Below are 23,388 nucleotides of genomic sequence, written 5' to 3'. Positions count from 1 at the left end.
CATGCCATGGTTAAAGTGACAAATGACATTCTGTCCATCTGCGACCAGGGCTCCCTCTGCCTCCTCGTCCTCCTCGACCTCTCTGCTGCCTTCAACACCGTTGACCACTCTATCCTCATCCACCACCTCTCCTCTCACCTCAACCTTCACGGTTCTGTCCTTGACTGGTTCAGATCGTACCTCTCATAACACCTGCACTTCATCTCCACAAATGGTTTCTCCTCTAGCCCCTCACTGTCTCATGCGGCATTCCTCAGGGCTCTATCCTTGGTCCCCTCCTCTTCAACACCTATATGTTCTCTCTTGGTGACAGCATCTGCAGACATGGGGTCAACTTCAACATGTATGCAGATGACACCCAATGTACTTCTCTGCCTCCCCCCTTGACTCCAGGACCACTGTTGTCCTGACGGAGTGTCTGTCAGACATCAAGTCCTGGATGAGAGCTAACTTTCTTCAGTTGAATGTCAACAAGACTGAGGTCCTCCTGATTTGCTCACGTCAGTGCCTCTACACTTCAGGCGCTGGCAGCATCACCATTCAAGGATCCACACTCCACCTTACTAAACCTGTAAGGTGTAAGGTTTGGCCCTCAACTATCCTTTCTACTCCACATCAATGCCATTACCCACTCTGCCTTCCCCCACCTCCACAACATGCCCGACTCCAGCACTGTCTCCCACTGCAGGCTGCCAAAATTCTCATACACGATTCATAACATCAAGGCTTGACAATGCAAACTAATTGCTTGTCGGTCTCCCCAACTGCTCCCTCCAAAGGCTGTAGATAATCCGGAACTCTGCAGCCTGTGACCTCTCCCGCACCAGACTCTGCGACCCTACCACCCCCATCCTCACCCGACTCTACTGGCCTCCCAGAACACAGAGGATACAGGTCAAGACTCTGGTTCTCACCTTCAAAGCCCTCCATGGCCTCACTCCCCCCTACCTCTGCTACCTGCTAACCCCTTACCATCCTGCCCACTCCCTCTGCTCAGCAGGCTCTGGTCTGCTTCACATCCCCCGCCTTGCCCGCCCCACCTTTGGCAGGTGGACCTTCTGCCACTCTGCCCCTACCCTCAGGAACTCCATCCCACAGTCCCTCCATCTCGCCACTTCTCTTGCCTCCTTCAACACCCATCTCAAGACCCTCCTCTTCAACCACACGTTTGATCGCCCTGCTTCTCCCCTACCCTCCACCCTCCCCAATCCGGACCCCCAGCTCGGTCCCGAAATCACTAACTGTCCAGCGCCTTGGGACATCCTCCCGACATGAAAGGTGCTATACAAATGTAATTTTGTTGTTGTTGTTGTAGAGAAGTTGTTTTATCTGGCATCTACATGAATCCTCGCTGCACAATCTGCTTTTGACGTTAGACCGTGGCAGGTGTGCAGCTATTTTAATGTTTAGGTGCTGTTTTTATTTGCTCTTATAATTTCTTCCCGTTCCTCTGGTCCTGTGACTGTAAGAGCCCAGTGGAGATTTGTCATCCGGGGCCCTTGTACTCGCAGTAGGTTAGCATTTGGGCATTTATTTCGAGGTCTTAGATCAAACTGTGCTTTAATGATGAAATGTCTTTGTTAATGAGGATTCATAGTGCACCTTCGCAAACTGCCTGCAAGCACTCTGCCGTTAACACTTTCTCTACCTCATCCCATTTCAATGTACACCTCATAAAGAATAATAATAAAGGGAGCAAAATGGACCCCAGTAAATCAGGGAGCCATGAATCTGTGAAACACTACAACTAGCTTTTGAACCCCTGAACAAGGGAGAAAACGCAAACGGTCCAACTTCTGATTTCTATCCAATGGCCCCACCCCACCCAGTGTGGAAACTGCACAGAAACGTGTGGATTTGTAGGTCAGTTTGGAATGTGACACCCTCTACAGTCAAGCATCCCAGTTGATTCTCACTGTCAAGACTCACATAATAAGAATCACCCGATGAGCCACTTGAACCTATGGAACCATTAACCCAGCAAGACTCAGCCATTTGTCTGCTTGTGATCTTGTAAATAAAGGATTGCCACAGCTGAGAGTGACATTAAGTGGGTGACATCTAACATCCGCAATTATACTGTTGAGGACATTGCCATTGCCAGCATTAATCCCCTCCATTTCCCCCTGGCACACTGTCAGACTCCGCCGCTGTGAAGCGCTCCGGGACGCTGAATATTCAATTGGAGAATATTCAACTGGAGAAACATTTTTAGTGCCATTCGCTGAGCAGCAGGGAATGTCCTGACTTACTGTGACCTTTATTAGCTCAGCAACGGGACCAATAATAAGGGAGGCAAAGTTCCACACTGGGCTCATTCTCAGTGTAACCAAACAGCCAGGAGAGAAATTTCAAGGATTAGCGTGTGGGACAATGAAGACCCTAGTAGAAGGAAACTGGAATGTTTGTTATGTACAGTTAAACTCCGGTGATCAAAACCAGGATTCCATTTATCCAATTGAACTGCGAGGCATGAAATTAGCTCAGTCAATCGACGGTCTGGAAAATGCCGAGTAAACGCTTTTCATTCAGGGCGGCACACAGTTGCTTTGTAAACAAGTTTAAATCACGGGGAATTTGATAATCTGAAGAACTCTTTGCTTATTAACCAAGCAAACATGCAGAGAGACCTTTAAATGATATGCATATTTATTGCAAAATCTTGATTGAAAACGCAGTGGGTGTCATAACCACAAATCCTTCTTCTCCTTTCTGGCCTCATCCTTGCTGAACTCGCTCCAAGGTGACAGGGCTGGCAATGGAATGTCGGAATCGAGCCAGCCCTCTGCGGCAGTTGCGGTAGTCCAGTTTCCGAGCTTGGCGGGTCATCAAGACTCCAGGTTACCACTGATGACTGGCACATCGGCAGGACCTGGAAAGTCAGACCAGTCACTGAGGGCAGGAAATCTTCCCATTCAGCTCCTGTTAACCCTGAAAGCCAAAACCCTAATGGGTAGGGTGGTCCCAACTGGACAAATAGCGGGAAAGCTTATTGGACAGCAATATCAATGTCTAGCTACGCGGCTTGAGCTGGTTAGATTCCAGCAGTTACCCCAATGCACAGGCTATTATGGTTTGGTTTTTAGTTCATGTAGTTCCTTACAGCACAGAAGGAGGCCATTTGGCCCATCATGACTGTGCCAACTCTTTGAAAGAGCTGCCAACTAGTCCCACTCCCCCATTCTTAACTGATAGCCCTGCACATTCTTCCTTTTCAAGTATCTATCCAATTCCCTTTTGAAACCTACTATCAAATCTGTTTTCACCATGTTATCAAGCAGTGCATTACAGACTGCAACAACTCTTGGCTGTTGCAAGAGCCTGATCCCGGCCCCCACCCCCTCCCCATTCCCCACAAAGTGCATCAAGAAGATAAGAAAAATGCACCTTTAAAATATGAGGAAATTCCACGTGCTTGGAATGAACTGGAGGACTTCTCCCTCGTAAGCGAGAGACCTGGCTTTGATTCACAGCAGAGCAAAACTTGGGCAAGTTTCCTTACTCCACAAGTTTCTGTTTACCTATCAGTTAGTAGGATCCCGGTTGTTCGTCAATTGGCGGATCGCTTTTCCGGGGTAGTAATAATTCCTTCCGGGGATAATAAAAAAAGGTCATTTCAATCCAGACTGTTTGCTTGACACTGCTGTGTGCAATTGGCTGCCATGTTTTGCCCACAAAATATTACAGTATATTCTGTGAAGTGCTTTGAGACGTCGTGAAGACGTGATAAGGCGCTATATCAAATGCAAGAGTTATTATTGTTATTATTATTGAGTGCACAAGTCACTAGTGCTGGAAGAATCGACCTGGGAATGGGAGCAGCTTCAAAGGATGTTCAAAGTGAATCTGGTCAGAAGGCTGCAAGATAAAATCATGGTGCATCAATGCTACAGTCTACACTTACATCATAAAGACAAACTACATTAAATGCATCTCCTGTGGTCCACAGGGCATTACATAATTGCCCACAATGGTATCAGATCAGGATGTTTTGCAGTTGCTTGGGAAACCCTAGTTGTGGTTGTGTGATATAAAATGGCTTCAGAGGTATTCGGATCAATAACTCTTCTTATCCTGTGTGCAATTACACAGTCTTAAGTTCATAAATTTGGTCCTGTGTTATGGGCCTGCAAAATAAAAATGGTCACCATTGACATTACTTCCTATCCTGCCTAGTCGACTTCCTGCGCGTCCTCCCAGCACAGCACACAGAATGTTGGGCAGTCGGCTGCACTACGTCCTCCACTACAGGGTGAGTGCACAACCTATCATGCTGGGAATGGACTCTTGCTAATTTGAGTTGCGTTACAACGGGGTCGGCCTGTCGTTATGGTTGTGGAGATAGAGGGGAACCCCATGAAAGCGCCCTTCAATATATTGCTGCCTCGCTTACAGTGCCGGTCTGCTGTGCACCTGTGCTAAGAGGAAACGAGGGTCAATAGTAAGCTTGAGTATTGGAATCAAGATTTATTACAGTTCTACACATTTGTAAGGGAGAGCTTCAGGATTCTCTGATTGTTCTGCTTCTCAAACCTTTCTCTTTCTGACCATTTCCCCCTTTCGGACGTCCTCCTGACGTGAAAGGCGCTCTATAAATGGAATCTTGTTGTTGTTGTTGTTGTTACTATTTTTGTCCACGGCAGAACCCTGAGACCAAAATGATCTCACCCTAATCTAGAGGTTATCTAAGGTCATTGGTACCAAGACACCAAGTTAATGAGCATTTTGATATCCATCAATAATATCTGAGAGTTTCTGGTGCAACTTTCTACAAGTGTCCTAGGCTAATGAGCATTTTGACTATCATCAATGTTATCAGGACAGCTTCATCTTTCATTGAGTTCTCTATTGGTCAGGGATATCTTACAAAATCTTACTAATTGGCACCAGTTAGCTATCTATACCTCTTACTAATTGGGTATGGTACTAAATCTTACCAATTTGCTACCGACTCGGTCTTCCTGCATCTTATCTGCACATATTGTGGAGTCCTGTAGCTAAGTGGTTAGAGCACTCGCTTTGCAAGTGAGAGACCTGAGTTCAATTCCAGGCAGGGCGAAACCTTGGGCAAGTTTCCTTACTCCACACAGAGCCTAATAATAATCCCTCCAAAACCAAAAACAATAATAAATTGGTCATTTTCAATCTACGACTGTTTGTGGGACATTGCTGTGCATAATTGGCTGCCAATTGGCCGCCGTGTTCGCCCACAAATATACAGTCAATTCACTTTACAGTGTGTTCTGTGAAGCGCTTTGGGACGTTCTCTGGACGTGAAAAGCGCTATATCAAATGCAAGGATTATTATTATTATTATCTCTACGTAACACATATTCCTGTGGTAACACCTTGCAAATGTGTACAAGATGACAGATTGCAGCCGGTCGGTAATTAGCCTGGCTTTCTCTCTGCTTTACCATGGTTAACTGTTGTAGTGCCGACACATCTGACAACACCCTGTATGCAATTGTTATGGAATTGTATCCTCTCAGAGGCCAAAACTTTTGGGAGAGCAGGAAGAGAGGCGATAGCTCTCTATGTGCAGAATTCTCCCAGTCGTTTTCCGATATATTCCATTTCAAAGCTGAAATCTGTGCCCATGTCCTGCAGACTCTGCCCAACCCATTCTCATTCAAGAGAATTCCTGTAGGTCACTGAGCATCTTCCATTGACCATCATTGTGTGGATCAAATGGATCAAACCCGTTCCAATTTCACTTCAATGTCATAGAATTCCAATAAACCCTTTCCCATTCACTGGAGGTGTAGGATTACAATGAATCAAAACCCTTCAACACTCAAACTGCAGAAGGTTTGTTCCACATCTACCTTGCTCTGCATCTTTTTTCACATGAGATTGCCTAGTACAGTATTTGATGGTGGCTAATGAACTGAGTGACCTGAAGATAAAAGTAACAAAAGGTGACTGGGTCTGCTATGTCATGATATTGTTGCTGACAGTATTATGATGTTGAAATGGGTGACAGGCCTGTTAAACTAGTAATGCATATTCCCTTGCATTGAGGTCACATTCCAGAAATTGATGGCTGTAAGTTGTCCCACCATAGCCTCTACTTACTCAGAGCTATCAGTTACATTGTCCCCACTGGAGACAAGTTCACACCAGATTTTACTTGTAAGGAAACAATGTGCGTCTACGAAAAAATGCTGTATTTCTGAAAGTTAAATGTTCTTAACCCCAGTATGCTCATGGCAAGCGAGAGAGAAAAATAAGGTTCAGTTTGGGAAACCAGCCTTCTGCAGCCCAGTGTGCTCTCCTTCTTCACATTTAATAATAATCCTTGCTTTTGATATAGCGCCTTATCACGTCCTCGAGAACTTTACGGGTTATACTGTAAAGTGAATTGATTGTATATTTTGTGGGTGAAACCCGGCAGCCAATTGTGCAAAGCATTCGGCACGACAAGTATTCGTGGATTGAGTGACCAAATTATTTTTTTTGTTGAACTGATTATTACCTCCGGAAAAGTGACCCGCCAATCAACTAACAACCGGGTTCCTACATACTGCAAGGTAAACAGAGGCGTGTGGAGTAAGGAAACTTGCCCAGGGTTTGGCACTGCCCGGGAATCAAATCCAAGTTCTCTTGTTTGTGAGGAGAGTGCTCTAACCATTAAACTACAGGACTCCACATTTAACCCAGACACAAGACACAATTTTTTTTTTAAATTACTCCCAAATACATATCCTATTTGGTACTTGAGAAAGAGAATTTAATCTTACAAATAAATAGTTATTTCTAAATGTTTTCTGATTTTTTAAAAAATATTTATTTCTTGCACTTATGTTTTGCTCTCTCTGCACTTGATTTCAGTTCAAATTGGAGAACAAATTTGAAAATAGAGAAAATCCATGATTTAAACCTGAAAGGTCTGCAGTAATTGGTTGGTTTAGTTGGTAGCACTCTCACCTCTGAGTCAGAAAGCTGTGGGTTCAAGCCCTATGTTGGGACTTTGAGCTCACAGTCTAGGCAAACAATCCAGTCTACTGCTGGGATGTGCTACATTGTTGGAGATGCCATCCTTTGGTTGAGATGTAAAGCCGAGGTCCTGTCCATGTATGTTCAAGTGGACATTAAAAGCCCATAGCTCTAGTCAAAAAAAGAAGAGAATTACTCTCTGTGCCCTGGCCAACAATCCCCAAAATAAACTAATTTCAAGGCTGTTTGTGGGTCACGGCTACATGCAATTTGGTTGTCATATTTGCCTACAAAATACACAGTCACTACACTTTACAGTGTATTCCGTGAAGCGCTTTAAGATGTCCTCCTAACGTAACAACAACTTGCATTTATATAGCACATTCCACACCGGGCGGTGTCCCAGAGCGCTTAACAGTGGTGGAGTCCGATGTCGAGCCAGATGGAGGGGGAAGGTGACCGTAGGTACGGTCGAAGAGGAAGATCTTCAGGCGCAACCTGAAAATGGGGAAAGAGGGGGCGAGGTAAAGGGATTGAGGGAGGCAGTTCCATACATTTGGGATGTAATGGGTGAAGGCACAGCCACCGATGGTGGAGCATAAAAGAACCTTATATCAAATGTAGGATTATTATTGTTATACTGCACTGGAGTGTCAGCTAGACACAGTTTCAACATGAGGCCTGAACGTGTGACTCAGAGGAGGGAGTGCTACTGTACCAAATGAACCTGACTGATAACAACTCTGCATGAGAAACAGTATCTTGGTTTGTACCGCATGTTATTATGGTTAAACACAAACACATTAAAGATGCGTTTGCACTCACCCAAGATTGGGAGGTGAATGACAAATAAGAATGGGTTCCATTAAGTGGACCATTGTATTTTGCCATTGAGTTGGATTCTTTTGCATGATGATGAGGAGTGTGGACTGGAGAGAATTGGTTATTCCAGCTTCAAACCCATGTCTACGTTTGTCCCGAGGCTGCCCTTTATCTGGACAAGATCTGGGCTTGAAATGCCTGTTAAAAGTTCATCACCTGGTGTATCTCGACTGAAGCGCATTCTGAGCGGACAGACATTCCTGACAAGATGAACAAAAGCTGCAGCAGATTCCCTCGGATTGCGGAGCTGCATGAGAAGACACCACCATCCTCGGAATGTTGCAGTAACTCACGCTTGACTGGCTAACCTTTTACATTCCTGCACCTGGTGGGTCCTTCAGTTAGCCTTGGGTTTGGGAGCTATTGCCAAATGCCACGGCTCTATCGTGAGGGTATTCCAGTGGCTTCAGTGGGAAGTTGAGCTTCCATCAGTGTCCCTCAAACATCCGCAACTGTTTGTAGGACACTGCTGTGCTCAATTGGCTGCCACATATCACCCACAAAATATACAGTCTATTCACGTTACAGTATGTTCTGTGAAGCATTTTGAGACGTCTCGAAGACGTGATGCATTATTATATTTTACACTCAACACATCTTTGTTTTCTGGCCGTGGACCTTCCCTAAGGACAAATAGGTTAGGGAGGACTCTTACATTTTCCTCCATGGGCTAGAGAGAGGGACTGTCAGCCAGGATTTCCATCCCTGATTGTTATCTGAGGGACCTGGCTGGAAATAGTGCCTGTGTGGATATCAAGGACAAAATCGGGCATGGTTGTAAGTTGTATGTAATTAGTTAAATAGCTTGCCGACACACATCAGTCTTTGCCAGGCTCCACTGGTTTCCTTTCGCAAGATGGATCGACCCTTCATGCTTCGGCATCTCTCTACCTCTCTAACTTGCTTACTCCCCACTGCACTACCTGCCACCTCTGCTCGGCTGCCTCCGGCCTCCTATACGTCCGTCGTCCCCTCTGCTCCACTATCAGTGGCAATGATTTAATTCCGTGTGCCCCGAACGCTCTCCCTCAATCCCTACACTTTGCCTTTCTCCTTCCCCATTTTCAGATCATGCCTGAAGAGCTTCCTCTATAATTGTGCCTACCGTCACCTCCCCCCTCAGTGGCGGAGGCCAATAGGCTAATTTCTATTAATAATTGAGCCAGTGGGGACACCTGCTAAATGAGATGGCCAATTTAGTACCAAATTATAGGCATTTATGTGCTGCAGATTCATACAGTCTGGAACCTACCCCAGACTCACTTGGAGGTTTACAGGAGCCAGAAAAAGAGCAAATTTTCATCCTGCTCATCGGCACTTGATCAGAAATGAGTCCTTACAGGTAAAAGCACGACAAACACTATAGGAAACAAACTGAATGTAAAAGCCAGTGCCTTGCTCTTTAATAAGCAACAACGACGGAAATTTCCCAGTAGGAAGTTCACACAGTTTACTGAGATGACAGGTAATTAGCGTAAGGTGGTCACGTTATTGTGATATTAATCTTTTATCACCGTGGTATTATGAAAGAGAGCCGGGTGATGAACATGAAACAAGAGGTGGGTAGATGAGAGAATGCAGTCACACCATGGTAGGTGTCTATCAGCAGCACCCACAGACAAATACTGGAGAGATCATTAACATAACTTCACACAGGATTTGCACCACGGGTCACCTGCTTTTATGTGTCCGAATTCCACTTAGTTCTTACATCCTGTTCCTGTACGACTGACTGATTAATTAACCTTTAAACACTTCACATGTCAAAATGCCATCCTCCACTTAAGAAACCTCAGCAAACCGTTCCCAGTATCTCATCACACAATTGAATTCCAGCCGGATGGGATTAGTCACTCGTGGGAATTTATGCTTATTATCTTATCATATTTTGGGGGGACAGGATAAATCTCTTTTTCTTCCGTTTTCACAGTTGTCACACATACATATCTAGGGCAAAGAGAAACCAACCAGCCTAGTATCAGTCTGATTCAGTGAGCAACAACGACAAGTTGCATTTATAGAGCACTCTTCACCCAGGTTGGCATCTCAGAGCTCTTTCAGAATGTGGAGTCCTGCAGCTTAGTGGTTAGAGCACTCGCCTTGCAAGCGAGACACTTGGGTTCAATTCCAGGCAGAGGGCGAAACCTTGGGCGAGTTTCCTTACTCCACACAGAGCCTAATAATAATTCCTCCAAAACAAAACAATAATAAATTGGTCATTTTCAATCCACGACTGTTTGTGGGACACTGCTGTACGCAATTGGCTGCCGCGTTTCGCCCACAAATATACGGTCAATTCACTTTGCAGCATATTCTGTGAAGTGCTTTGAGACGTCTAGAAGATATGAAAAGCGCTATATCAAATGCAAGGATTATTATTATTAGCACTCTTGCCTGTGAGCCAGAATGATGTGGCTTCAAGCCCAATGTTGGGACTTTGAACTCATATAGTTATGGCTGACACTTCAATGTGCCGGGAGTGTCATCCTTTGGATGAAATCTTAAACAGAGGTCAGTGGAACAGCTCAGGTGAATATTAGAGATCACATGGGAGGGGTTAAGGGAGAGAGGAGTAGGAGGGATTAAGAGGCTTTTGAAAATGGATAGTGAGAGATTTGGGGATGGAGTTCTCCAGAAGGATAATGGCCAAAGGCTCACAAGATCCATAAGGTTTCTGTTATCATGTGGAAACTACGTAACTCAAGAACATCACTTTGATGTGGAATTCCTGCAAATTACATACTACCAGTGAGCGGTTTGCTTCCCCTTTGTGTAAATCATATAAGGAATCCCATTCATAAATGCCCCAAACCAAACCCATAGATTTACGGAGTCCTGTAGCTCAGTGGTTAGAGCACTCGCCTCGCAAGCAGAGACCTGGGTTTGATTCCCGGCAGGGTGAAACCCTTGGCAAGTTTCCTTACTTTACATGCCTGATAATAATCCCTCAAGAAAAAACAACAATAAATTAGTCACTTCAATCCACAATTCAATCCACACTTCAATTCAATGTGCGCAATTGGCTGCTGCGTTTTAATAATAATAATAATCCTTGCATTTTGATATAGCGCATTTCACGTCTTCTAGATGTCTCAAAGCGCTTCACAGAATATACTGTAAAGTGAATTGACTGTATATTTGTGGGCGAAATGTGGCAGCCAAATTGCGCACAGCAGTGTCCCACAAACAGTCGTTGATTGAAGTGACCAATTTATTATTGTTTTTTTTCTTGAAGGATTATTATTAGGTGTGTGGAGTAAGGAAACTTGCCCAAGGTTTCGCTCTGCCGGGAATCGAACCTAGGTCTCTCACTTGAGAGGCGAGTACTCTAACCACTGAGCTATAGAATTCCACTAGTTTTGCCCACTAATGTACAGTCAATTTACTTTACAGTATATTCTGTGAAGCGCTTTGTGAGGTCATGAAGATGTGAAAAAGTGCTACATCAAATGCAAGAATTATTATTATTATTAGATTTCTCAACCGGATTAAATCTATTTGATAAGGAGGCCACACATTGGAGACAAAAAGCATAGAATGGTTTCTTTGCTTCAGCGGTCTATTCTGTATTGTCATGTTGTTTTGTCCAACTACTTTTCCGCATCTGTGCTGCATTAGCATCAGACGTTTCAACATCTAATGAAATTCAACACTAATGACATACAGTATATTTGTTCCATTTCAGAGCTGCAGAAAAAGAAAATTGCATATTATTTGTAGAGCCAAGCAAAACGCCAAAAATGAAGCTTGAAAGGAATAAGCCCGGAGAGGTTGAAATTTCATTTTGTAACTATTGTGAGTAATGTCACCAGTTATCCCCTCGGTAAATAAATATAAATAATATTTCTACTTAATGTAGAATCTTCAATGTTGAAATATCTCCAAGGGCTTCATTACTGTCAAGTGTAGTGATTGCACATTTGTAGATAAAGGTGGCAGATAAAAAATGCGCATAGCAAATCGCCACAAATTATTCATTCATCTGGAATCACAAGATCGCAAGATTGGTTTGGATGAAGAAGGCCCTTTAGTCCATTTGATTGCATCCTTCCAGAATATCCGCCCTACCATTCTCCCATCAAAGCATTAAGCTATTATTAAAATGAGTCGCAAGCATCTGGCCTCAATCACCCTTCTTGGCAACCTGTTCCAATTGTTAATTACCTTCTGGATAAAGAAATACTAATGCTTCCTGCCCTGAAATTGCCCTTTGGAACTCTAAACCTATGATCTTTTGTTCTACTGCCTTGGTACATCCAAAGGTATTGTTATGGGATTACTTTTTCAATCACATTTAAAATGTTATATATCTCTATAAGGTCCCCTATGAGATGTATCCTTTGAACTACTGTACCTATCATTGATCAGGTCACCAGGAGAAACCCACTTTTCTTTTCATATAGTGTAGTGCAGTCTTTAACGTGCACCTGAACAGGTAGACAGGATCTCAGTTTAACGTTTCATCTGAACGATGGCACCACCGACAATGCAACATTGGAATGACAACCTAGACTGTGAGCTGAAAATCGTATTTCCAGTTTCCCACTCACTCACACGCACAAAAACACACACACACAGACACACCACACTGACATACAGACAAAGTCATGAAAAGGAAACCATCGGGTTGGGCACATTTTTAACAAATTACAGAACATTCCACAATTGTTTCACTTCTAGCTAAGAAAGTATGGAGACAACAAGACCTTTCACCCAACCTCTAAACATAGCCTTGTCAGTAACTCTAGCTGTCCCTCAGGAATGCAGTCAGTCGTCTGTAAGGAATGACAATATAACATCTTGTCAAGGTTTAATCGCTCCCAGTTTCAGCAACGTTAAAATAAAATAAAAAAAACACTTAGAAAGCTCCATCTGGCACCAAATATTTTCTTTCCCAGTAGACAAGTAGTCTGTCAACAACAAAATGCCCTCACAGTATTTTAACTCTTCCCTTTCAGGCATCCATTTTCCTTTCATTCGAATGGGTGAAGAGCAATCCGTCCAAGACATCTATCTTTCTGTTAGACCAGGGAATCCTTCCCACTATATCATTGAACACTATAAGCATGTCTTTAGGGAACAAGACGTCTTATTCTGGAGGATTCAGGGGTGGGGTGGGTCTGACTTTGTCTGAACTTTTATCAGAACAAGTATGTGTGCTGTGACAACGTGAAAGGGTCAGTCTCCAAATGAGACAGTCCCTCAGGCCAAACAAATTGAGGAGCCACATTTGCCTTTGATGTGGTCATTGAATGGAATGTCCCTGAAGCGGAGATTGAATTACTGGCACTTCAAGTTCCTGAGTTGGCAGAAACATCCTGATTTTTCAAACAAGAAGTTCAAATTCACAAACAAAGCTGAAAATGGAGTGCGATATGACTAATTGTAACAATAGGAGTTTGGGCAAGCAGTTGGTTAGCTCACCGTCTTCTCAACTCTGGGACTCAGTTCCAGAGAAGGTGGGAATAACAGACTCCCTTTCTTCCATTTTAAGGATCATTTATGTGAAGAAATGCTTCATCAACAACAACAAAATTACATTTGTAAAGAGCCTTTCACATCAGGAGAACATCCCAAGGCGCTGGACAGAGTTACGGACCCGAGCTGGGGTTTGGGGTGGAGGGCAGGAGAGGAAGCAGGGAGATTGAAAGCACGGTCGAAGAGGAAGGGCTTGAGATGGGTCTTGAAGGTGGCAAGAGAGGGGGCGAGGCGGAGGGACTGCAGGTTGGAGTTCCAGAAGGTGGGGGCAGAGTGGTGGAAGGCCCACCCGCCAATGGTGCGGTGAGCGAAGCAGGGGATGTGAAGCAAGGCAAGAGCCCGCTGAGCGGAGCGAGCGAACAGGATGGTTGGGCGTTAGGAGGGCGCAGAGTTATATGCCTGATCCACAGGTGTGTGAGTAAGCTACAGGTACAGAAGAGGCAAGCTTTCGCTTATCTGCCATCTTATGAAATTGCTTTAAGGAAAACAAAGAAAGTCCTTGGAGCCAGGTGCACAGACAGATTCATCTAAGGAATCTAACACTCAGTTCAATAGTAAACAAGTTCTCAACTCCCTGGAGATAGCATTAGACTTAGCTAATTGGACACAGGAGTCTGAGCAGGTCGATTCTAACAGTAGATTGTATACCATTTAACATTTAAGTTGTTAACAATGATCTAATCACTCTGGGAGCCGGTGTGGGATCAATGAGTCTAAAATCTGCGGTGTAGATTTCTATGTTTCTAATCACTGTAGAACATTTTATACTGACCCCCATGATATCAAATTAGCTCAAAAAACCTTCCCACAGGGAATTCCGTTGAAGTGCATAAACGTTATGTGGATAAATCTGGCAGCTATTCTGTGATAGTAACATCCCACAATCTATTTGGTGAATTTGAATGAGGCTGGGCCATGGCAAAGACACCAAGAGACCTCCCTGTTCTTATTCTCATATTAAAACTACTAGAAATGCATTGGTGTGGAGCTGAACCCACAACACTTTGACCCCAAAGCAAAAATGCTACTAACTGAGCCAAACTGGCATCTGGACCATCCAAAATGTGTAAAATTACATGCTATTGGTTGGTAACCTTATATGCAGTCTGATATGCTCCCAGAAATCTCTTTCACTGGCACCGATGGAACGCCAAGAGTAAACTTATCACCTCCAGCAGGTGGAGAAAGTAGAATTAATGGCAATTCCAAAATTCACATAACGTTAGCCTGGCTCAATTGGTAGCACTCTCACCTCTGAGTCAGAAGGATGTAGAATCAAAAACAAATTTGGGACTTTCAACTCACAGTCTGGGTTGACACTCCAATGCAGTGCTGTTAATAATAATAATAATAATAATAATCCTTGCATTTGATATAGCGCTTTTCACGTCGGGAGGACGTCACAAAGCGCTTCACAGAACACATTGTAAAGTGAATTGACTGTATATTTGTGGGCGAACGCGGCAGCCAATTGCGCACAGCAATGTCCCACAAACAGTCGTGGATTGAAAATGACCAATTTATTATTGTTTTTTGTTTTGGAGGGATTATTATTAGGCTGTGTGGAGTAAGGAAACTTGCCCAAGGTTTCGCCCTCTGCCTGGAATTGAACTCAGGTCTCTCGCTTGCAAAGCGAGTGCTCAACCACTGAGCTACAAGACTCCACAAAGTTGCATTGTTGGAGATGCTGTCCTTCGGATGAGATGTTAAATAATAAAAATAATTGCATATGGTATAGCGCCTTATCACATCGCTAAGACATCTCAAAGCACTTCACAGGATTTACTGTGAAATGTGCAGTTGTGGGCAAATGTGGCAGCACAATTGCACACAGCAATGTCCCACAAACAGCCATGAAACAAGTGACCAATTTTATTATTTGGGGGTTATTGACCAGGAGACCAGTAGAAACTCCCTTCTCTTTTCGAATAGTACCATGGGATCTTTAACGTTCACCTGAACAAGCAGATGGAACCTCAGTTTAACATCTCATTTGTAGGGTACGATAACTCCAGTGCTGCCTTGCAGTGTCACCTTACGATGTGAGTTCAAGTCCTGACTTGGGATTTGAACCCACAACCTTCTGACTTAACCAAGGTCCTGTCTGCCTGTTCAGGCAGATGTTACATAGATCCCAAAGCACTATTCAAAAAGAGAAAAGAGTTTCTCCCGATTTCTCAGCCAACAATCCTGCTAATGTGAAAGGAGCTATGACAATTATTATTATGATGATGATAAAAGTTACAATAATAATAATTAAAAGAAGTAGATTTTAAGGTGGGATTTAAAGATAGACAGTGAGGGAGCATGGAGGGGGGAAAGAGTCAAGGAGTTAATAATAATAGTAATACTTGCATTGGGTATAGCACCTTATCACATCTTTGAGACACAAAGCACTTCACAGAATATACTGTAAAGTGAATTGACTGGATATTTCATGGGCGAAACGTGGCAGCCAGTTGTGCAAAGCAGTGTCCCACAAACAGTCGTGGATTGAGTGACCAAATTATCATTTTTAAATTTTATTTTTGAAGGGACTATTATCCCCCAAAAAGCGATCCTCCAATCAACTAACAACTGGGTTCCTACTTACTGCTAGGTAAACAGAGGCGTGTGGAGTAAGGAAAGTTGCCCAAAGTTTCGCTCTGCCTAGGAAGCAAACCCAGGTCATCGCTTGCTAGGCGAATGCTCTAACCACTGAGCTACAGGACTCCATTAGATAGTTTCTTAACAAAAATGAATGTCATCAAATCAGTGATTGTTATTTTTACAGCAGACTCTCAAAAAACACTGATTCAAAAGCTCCAAGTTGCTCTGTCACCATTTATTGTTGGTAAGAAATGAGCAAATGTTTATTTATAAAGCAAATAACTAGCTGGGCTTCTGTAAGCTCTGCAGAGGGCTGGTTCCCACTCCGGCAGACAGCTCCCAGCCCAGTGCAGCCGTCTGCCACTATCCTCACATACAAACTATTTTCAGTTGTCGGGTCTAAAAATGGAAGTAGACCGCAAGGAGCCCAGGCCAGCAAAGCGTGGGAAAGGACCACAAATAGAACAGTATTGTCGAAGGATTTAGCATGCAGTACAGAACTTCAAGGTGGAAAATATGTGATTCGATAGCAATCTTCCGATGTTGGGAGTTCTTGTGGAACATTGTGGCTCCTGTTTTCTACAGATTTGATGTTGACATCTTTTTTCCAAACTGACTAGACCATAAACACTGGCAGAATTAAACAGTTCAATTCCCCCCACCCCACCCCTGCAAATTATGCAGAACAGGAAAGGCCCCAGGTTAGATCCTCAGTGTGGTCAGTGTGATGTGCTTTCAGTTTCCTTATTAAGGAACTATGTTAGATATTGGCACATATTAGAGCCAAATATTCACAAATAAAGAGAAAGATATATGCTCATTATACAGACACGAAGTGTAGTTGGCGGAGTATTGCATTGTTGGAGATGTTGTCTTTTGGATTAGACACTAAACCTATATATATAAACCTATATAAACCTATATATCTGTCTGCTCAGATGAACGTTAAAGAGCCCATCACACCATTTGATAAGAGAAGAGAGTTTCTCCTAGTGGGGACTAGGGAACAATCCTCCAAAGGACTATATCCCTAATCTCTGAAACTCTCTGATACAATCCCTCTGCCTCAACCCCTTCTGCATCTTTAAAACCCACCTGAGGATTTACCTCTTTGGCAGCAGCTACAGTGACTGATCCCTTCTTCCTTGCTTGGCATTCAACCCTGCAATTGTACAGAACTCCAAGATGCTATCCTGTGAGAAGAGCACTGTATAGGTGCGAGTTGTTGTTGTAATGGATGGTTGTTAGATATTTCCTACACTGATCGAAAAGCTTGTGCAATGAAAAAACATGAGCTGGCTGATTCTTGTGATTAAAACCTCTATTGTGCACCAGTATTAGGGTTAGTGAATTCTATGCAATTACCCTCTTTTAGGATGAATAATTCTCGACCTAAACCTAAAGGATTCACTTTGAAGCTATTCAGTTCAATGGATTTGGTCTAAGTAAATCATGCTTGCATTGTAAATACTGTAGATGTCATTTTACTGGATGCAAAATGAAACGTTTAGTTTAATTTTGGGGGTGGGACAGCCGGGTGTCTGAGACATGTGGAAACCATCACCGTTGCTTAAGAGTATCCAAACCAAACTGAGAATTCCGTGCATCCCACCCACGTATGGAAATTCCAGAGATGGATTGTTGGAATGGTATGCACACTCTCTTCCTGGAGGAATCATCCTGCTTACCTAATTCCGGAAAGTATTAGGCGCAGATTGGCAGGAGCCCACAGTTTAACTGGGGTTTATTCAAAAATGTGATGACAAAACATGGTTTAAAACAGACTTGGAGGATCTTAAACTATGACTAAATCAAATGCAAGGATTATTATTATGACTAGGGATGGCTGGAAAAGTTATTACATGCTGCTGTGTTAATTGAAGGTGACACCAGACTCTTTGCTCTACACAAAACCAAGTCAGTCAGTAGCTCTGCAGTTGAGTATCCAACCCTTGATCCCTTGGAAGAATGCTGACATTTAATAATATAACATTATTATTTGAATAGAAACAGCAATAATATAAAATAATTGTTATTTGGATGATTCATCATTACTGTTGAACCTGCAAGTGGTTTATGGTGCATCAAAAAGTGGAGCCTGTCATTGTCTGACACAAGTCTTTTGAAGATGTCCACATTGTTCACAAGATGGCCACAAGGCTAATAATCCCTTCCCCAAAAAATGTAGTCACTCAATCCATAACTGTTTGTGGGACGCTGCTGTGCGCAATTGGCTGCCGCTATTCGCCCGCAAAATACACAGTCAATTCACTTTACAGTATATTCTGTGAAGTGCTTTGAGATGTCTCAAAGATCTGATAGGGCCCTATATGGAGTCCTGTAGCTCAGTGGTTAGAGAACACGCTATGCAAGCGAGAGACCTGAGTTCAATTCCAGGCAGAGGGCGAAACCTTGGGCAAGTTTCCTTACTCCACACAGAGCCTAATAATAATCCCTCCAAAACCCCCCAAAAAACAATAATAAATTGGTCATTTTCAATCTACGACTGTTTGTGGGACATTGCTGTGCGCAATTGGCTGCCGCGTTCGCCCACAAATGTACAGTCAATTCACTTTACAGTGTGTTCTGTGAAGCGCTTTGGGACGTCCTCCCGACGTGAAAAGCACTATATCAAATGCAAGGATTATTATTATTATTATTATTATTATTATTATTATTATTATATCAAGGACAATGATTAATATTATTACTATTATTATTATTGTTTTCTCCTGCCCTGCAGTTACGATGAAAGACTGAAATCAAAAGGCAAAGGTGATTCAGGAATGGTTGTCTGAATGCAGGTACTTCGATTATAATGAAACCCTCATCACCTCGCACTAAATTGTTCCATATATTTATTTATATTTATTTATATCATAGATTTATTACACATATTTATATTGTTCCACCATCTGTGGCCATAATTTCAGCCACGAGGCCCTGAAACTCTGAAACACTCTTCCTCTAATCCCTCCGCCTTGCCCCCTCCTTCCTCATCTCCCACAGTCACCCCCCCCCCCCCGGCTCAGCATCATTTTCCGCTACTGTCAAGCTGTCTGAGACGCCACCCTGCGTGAGGGGCGCGATATAAACGCAAGTTGTTGTTGTTATTGTGGAATTCTAGTATTTGGTGTTTCCTTTCATCCACTCAGGATCCTCTAGTCCAGCTACAAATGTGTTTCTTAACAGGATTCACTATTAATTGTAGCCTATCTTATCTTTCCCTGTTTATTAATACTATTATGGGCATTCCTCCTCTGAACTTTCATCTTGTCTACCTCTTAAAACTGTAAGTACACCATGCTACATTCTTTCTCCTTCCTGCACTCTTATTTTGCTCAAACCACATTGAGTTGTTTCTGCTTTGAGTTACTTTTTTCATGGTTCGCGAGACTATCTGTCTGTCTTCCTTTCCTCATTCAAAATCCAAGCTTGGGTATATCATCATAGAGTCCTGAACTAAAGTCCCTGCAATAAAAATGATTAGGCCCATTCCAGTGGAGATGTAGGAATGGACGAAACTTTTGATGTGTTTTGCTTTACTTGCTTTAAAATTCAGGAAATTAACTAAAACAACAACAACTTGCATTTATAGAGCGTCCTTCATGTTGGCTAATGTCTTGGAGCCCTGTACAGTGTTGGGGTTCGGAAGCTGAGCAAGAAAAAAGGGCAGGGGGATGAAATCCGAGACACGGTCAAAGAGTTAGGTTTTCAGGTGAGATTTAAAGGTAAATAAAGAGGAGATGAGGTGGAGGGATTGAGGCAGGGAGTTCCATGGAGTTAGTATGATTCTCTATGTTAAAGTTATTCCCAACAGATAGAATACGTGGGTAGAAGCCTATGATAGCAATAGATTTCATAAATTGTGAAAAGAGAAGGTTTAATGGTTCAAATGACTTTATCTTGTTGTGTCCTTTCTTAGGTTCCTATATTCTCTTAACATAAGATTCATATTCTAAATGGATGGCCATTAATAATAGATGTCTCAAAGCGCTCCACAGCGTACACTGTAAAGTGTAGTGACTGTGTATTGTGTGTGGGAAACACAGCAGCCAATTGCGCAACGTCCCACAAACTGTCCCCATTAGTTAATAATTCATGGCAGAGACTGAAAGTCTTTCCTATCTGTAAGAACCCCATCTATTGTGTAAGTTATTAAGCATGTGGTTAAATTGTACATATGGATAGCCCACAACAATCCTGTTTAAGCAACAGAAAGACATTATGGTGCTTGCTTATCCTGGGAGTCAATTTAATAAAACTGTAAATAAAATTTCAATCATGTTCTTGTTCTACTGTTTTTTGTTTAAATTTCTAATTCAGTATTGGATTTGCTACAGAGATATGCCTCATCAGGAACCACACAGATAAAGATACAAATACAAATGAGTTATGACAGTTGGATGTTATATTCTATTTTTTCAACTGTGTAGAAGATTATATAGAAGCAGGTTTAAAAAGAGATTATGGACCTGGATTAGTAACTTGGAAGAAGTAGAAGATAAAGAAGCTTGGTCAAAATGGAGGAAAATGTTAAGTGGGGTGCTTCACGTGGCTGTTTTGGGGCCTTTCCTATTCCCAGTAGACATAAATGACCTGGGTTTGGGACGTCCTCCCGGCGTGAAGGGCACTATACAAATGCAATTTGTTGTTGTTATTGGATTCAGAAGCTCAGTGCAAGGCAGTTAAATTTGCAGCTGACATTGAGCTAGGTAGATAACTGAATCAGAGGCAGCGTAAATCTTACACACAAAGCTGGACAGAGTATGCACTGATATGAATATGGATAAAGTATGGACTGATATGCCAATATTCAGGAACTCCTTCTCTCGCCTCCTCCATCTTGCCTCTTTTCTTGGAGTCCTGTAGCTCAGGGTTAGAGCACTCGCTTTGCAAGCAAGAGACCTGAGTTCAATTCCAGGCAGAGGGCGAAACCTTGGGCAAGTTTCCTTACTCCACACACCTAATAATAATCCCTCCAAAACAAAACAATAATAAATTGGTCATTTTCAATCCACGACTGTTTGTGGGACACTGCTGTACGCAATTGGCTGCCGCATTTGCCCACAAATATACAGTCAATTCACTTTATAGTATATTCTGTGAAGCGCTTTGGGACGTCTAGAAGACGTGAAAAGCGCTATATCAAATGCAAGGATTATTATTATTATTATTATCTAAAGCGACCCTAAAACCTACCTTTTTGATCATACCTACAGTCATCTTCCTCCTTCTCCTCTCCTACCCACTGTCCTGCACAATCTATAAAGTGCTCCAAGACTTGGTGAATACAAGTTGTTATTACTAATGAAGATAATTTCAAGTTACTGCATACAGGCATTAAAAATAGGATGTTTGGGATAGAACTTGTCATGGGAAAACAGAGCTATGTGTGTTCATCAATTCATTCCTCGCCATGTCCAAACAATGTGAAACAGCAAATCTATAGAACACAGTTCTATTTAAGGTGTTACAATATAAGGTGCCATCAGATTAAGGGAACTACTCAGATCCTACAGGCAATACAAAGAGGAACCTGTAGAAAATTCATCCTCTGCTATGAAACATTCTATAATCACAAAGAGCTTTCTGAGAGAGAAAGTATTTCTCCCTGCCCTCCCAACCATTGACCACAAAACAGACCGTTTCCCCCTCTCAACTTCCTCTGTCACTAAATTAAATGAAGCGTTATTTGCTTTAAAGTACAGCACATTGCTTTCACATAAACACTTCATTCATTTGTCAAAGAACGTTCTGTTCATAAACTGCACAGTTGGAAAATCAATGTTGGGCTTCCCACCGAATCATTCATTCAGCAACTCAGTCAAAACATGCAGAGAATACACTCAACAAAAACATTTTGTTTGCAAAATTGGTTCAGTTGCGAACTGCATTGTTGCCTCAAGGCTACTTCCATGGCTTTGGTGAGATGAACAAATTCAGGGTATCTTTGTATCTATTGTTGAATATTCCAAACATGTTATGCAAAGCCTTCAGCTCAATCATTTGTCGATATGTTGATAACTGATATAAAAGATGCATTGAATGTTAATAAATATGAGCAATCAAACTACTCTATGTATAGCTTTCACTCTGTGCTCCTACATTCATTCAGAATTTTCATTGGGCTGATAATGGAATCCTTCTTTCCTGCAATACAGATCTATATATAGTCCAGGGAGAGAGAAGAAATATGTGTAAAAGGTAAATGATCTATTGGGATTCTATATGGAAGTGGATAGTAATGGGTTTGGGTCATTTTATTTCACAGTAAATGTGAAGAGTTAGGCCATTTAGAACCTACATTACATTAGCAATGAGTAAAAAAATCAAAGATTGTTTTCCGTAAGAATTCTATACAATCTGAGTGAATGGGAAGGGACTTGACACATTAAGATTCTATACAACTTGCTGAGTCCACTGAAAATTTAGATAATAGGAATGAATGGAAAGACTTTTGGAGATTAGAGCTATTGCAATTGTACATATTGGTGCAGTTTAATCCATTGGAATTTAGTGCTTCAAAGAGAAAAGCAACATTTTCGACCCACTTTTTAACGGCTGTTGTTAAGTGGAATGAACAGTTATTGTAGCCTTTGCTCTTCTGCCACCTTGTGGTCAACATTTAACAGCTCAATATAATAATAATATGGCCTAACGGAACCATGATTGAGAATATAAGAAAGCATAAATGAGAAAAGGCCATTCGATGCATCAAGCCAACTCCTTCTCCAGCCACACAAAACCTATTCCTCACTGTGGCACCAAATCCAGTCAGCTATGTTCAAGGTATGGACGTATAAGATGGAACGAAACATTATGGGGCCGTAATCTTTGCATTTGATATAGTTCCTATAACACTGGAATGTCTTAAAACCCTTGACAAGTAATTTCTGTCAAGTGTATTGACTGTATATTCATAGGCAAGGCTCTTAGAAGAAGAATGGCATCTTGAGGTATCAAAACTGTAGGCACCTGTGAGTGCCACATGAGTCCATCCTTCCAAAGATACCAATGAATTCATGTGCCGACAGAAAGGTCCTAAAACTATTCTGCCGCTTTCTTTGGTTATAACGTAATAAGTATAATCATCCCTGTATCTGATATAGCGCCTTATCACGTCTTCACAGGATACGCCGTAAAGTGTAGTGACTGTATATTTTCCAGGTCAAAGCTTTGAGGGGTTCACCTTTGAGTGGGCAAGAAGAAATTTTGACTAACTTTTCTTGAGGATATTAAAGTAATTCAGGGGACAGAGAGTGAGGGGGTGGGAGTGGGGGGGGGATTGTTATAATGAAGGGGAGCAGTGCCCAGACCATGGGGGGGGGGGGTAACAGATGGAGCCATTCCCACTCCATCCTCTCTGGGATCAGCTGTATTGTTGGCCGCTCGTCTCGGCTCTCGACTGGCTGCCCCTAGCGCGGTGCATTGTGGGCGGTGTAGTTCTTTGGCGGCGGCCTTGCGGTCGGCGGGGCGGCTGCGCGGACTACACCTCCC

This window comes from Callorhinchus milii, unplaced genomic scaffold, assembly GCF_018977255.1.
Source record: "Callorhinchus milii isolate IMCB2004 unplaced genomic scaffold, IMCB_Cmil_1.0 Scaffold8, whole genome shotgun sequence".
NCBI lineage: Eukaryota > Metazoa > Chordata > Chondrichthyes > Chimaeriformes > Callorhinchidae > Callorhinchus > Callorhinchus milii.
This window is presented reverse-complemented; position numbering follows the sequence as displayed.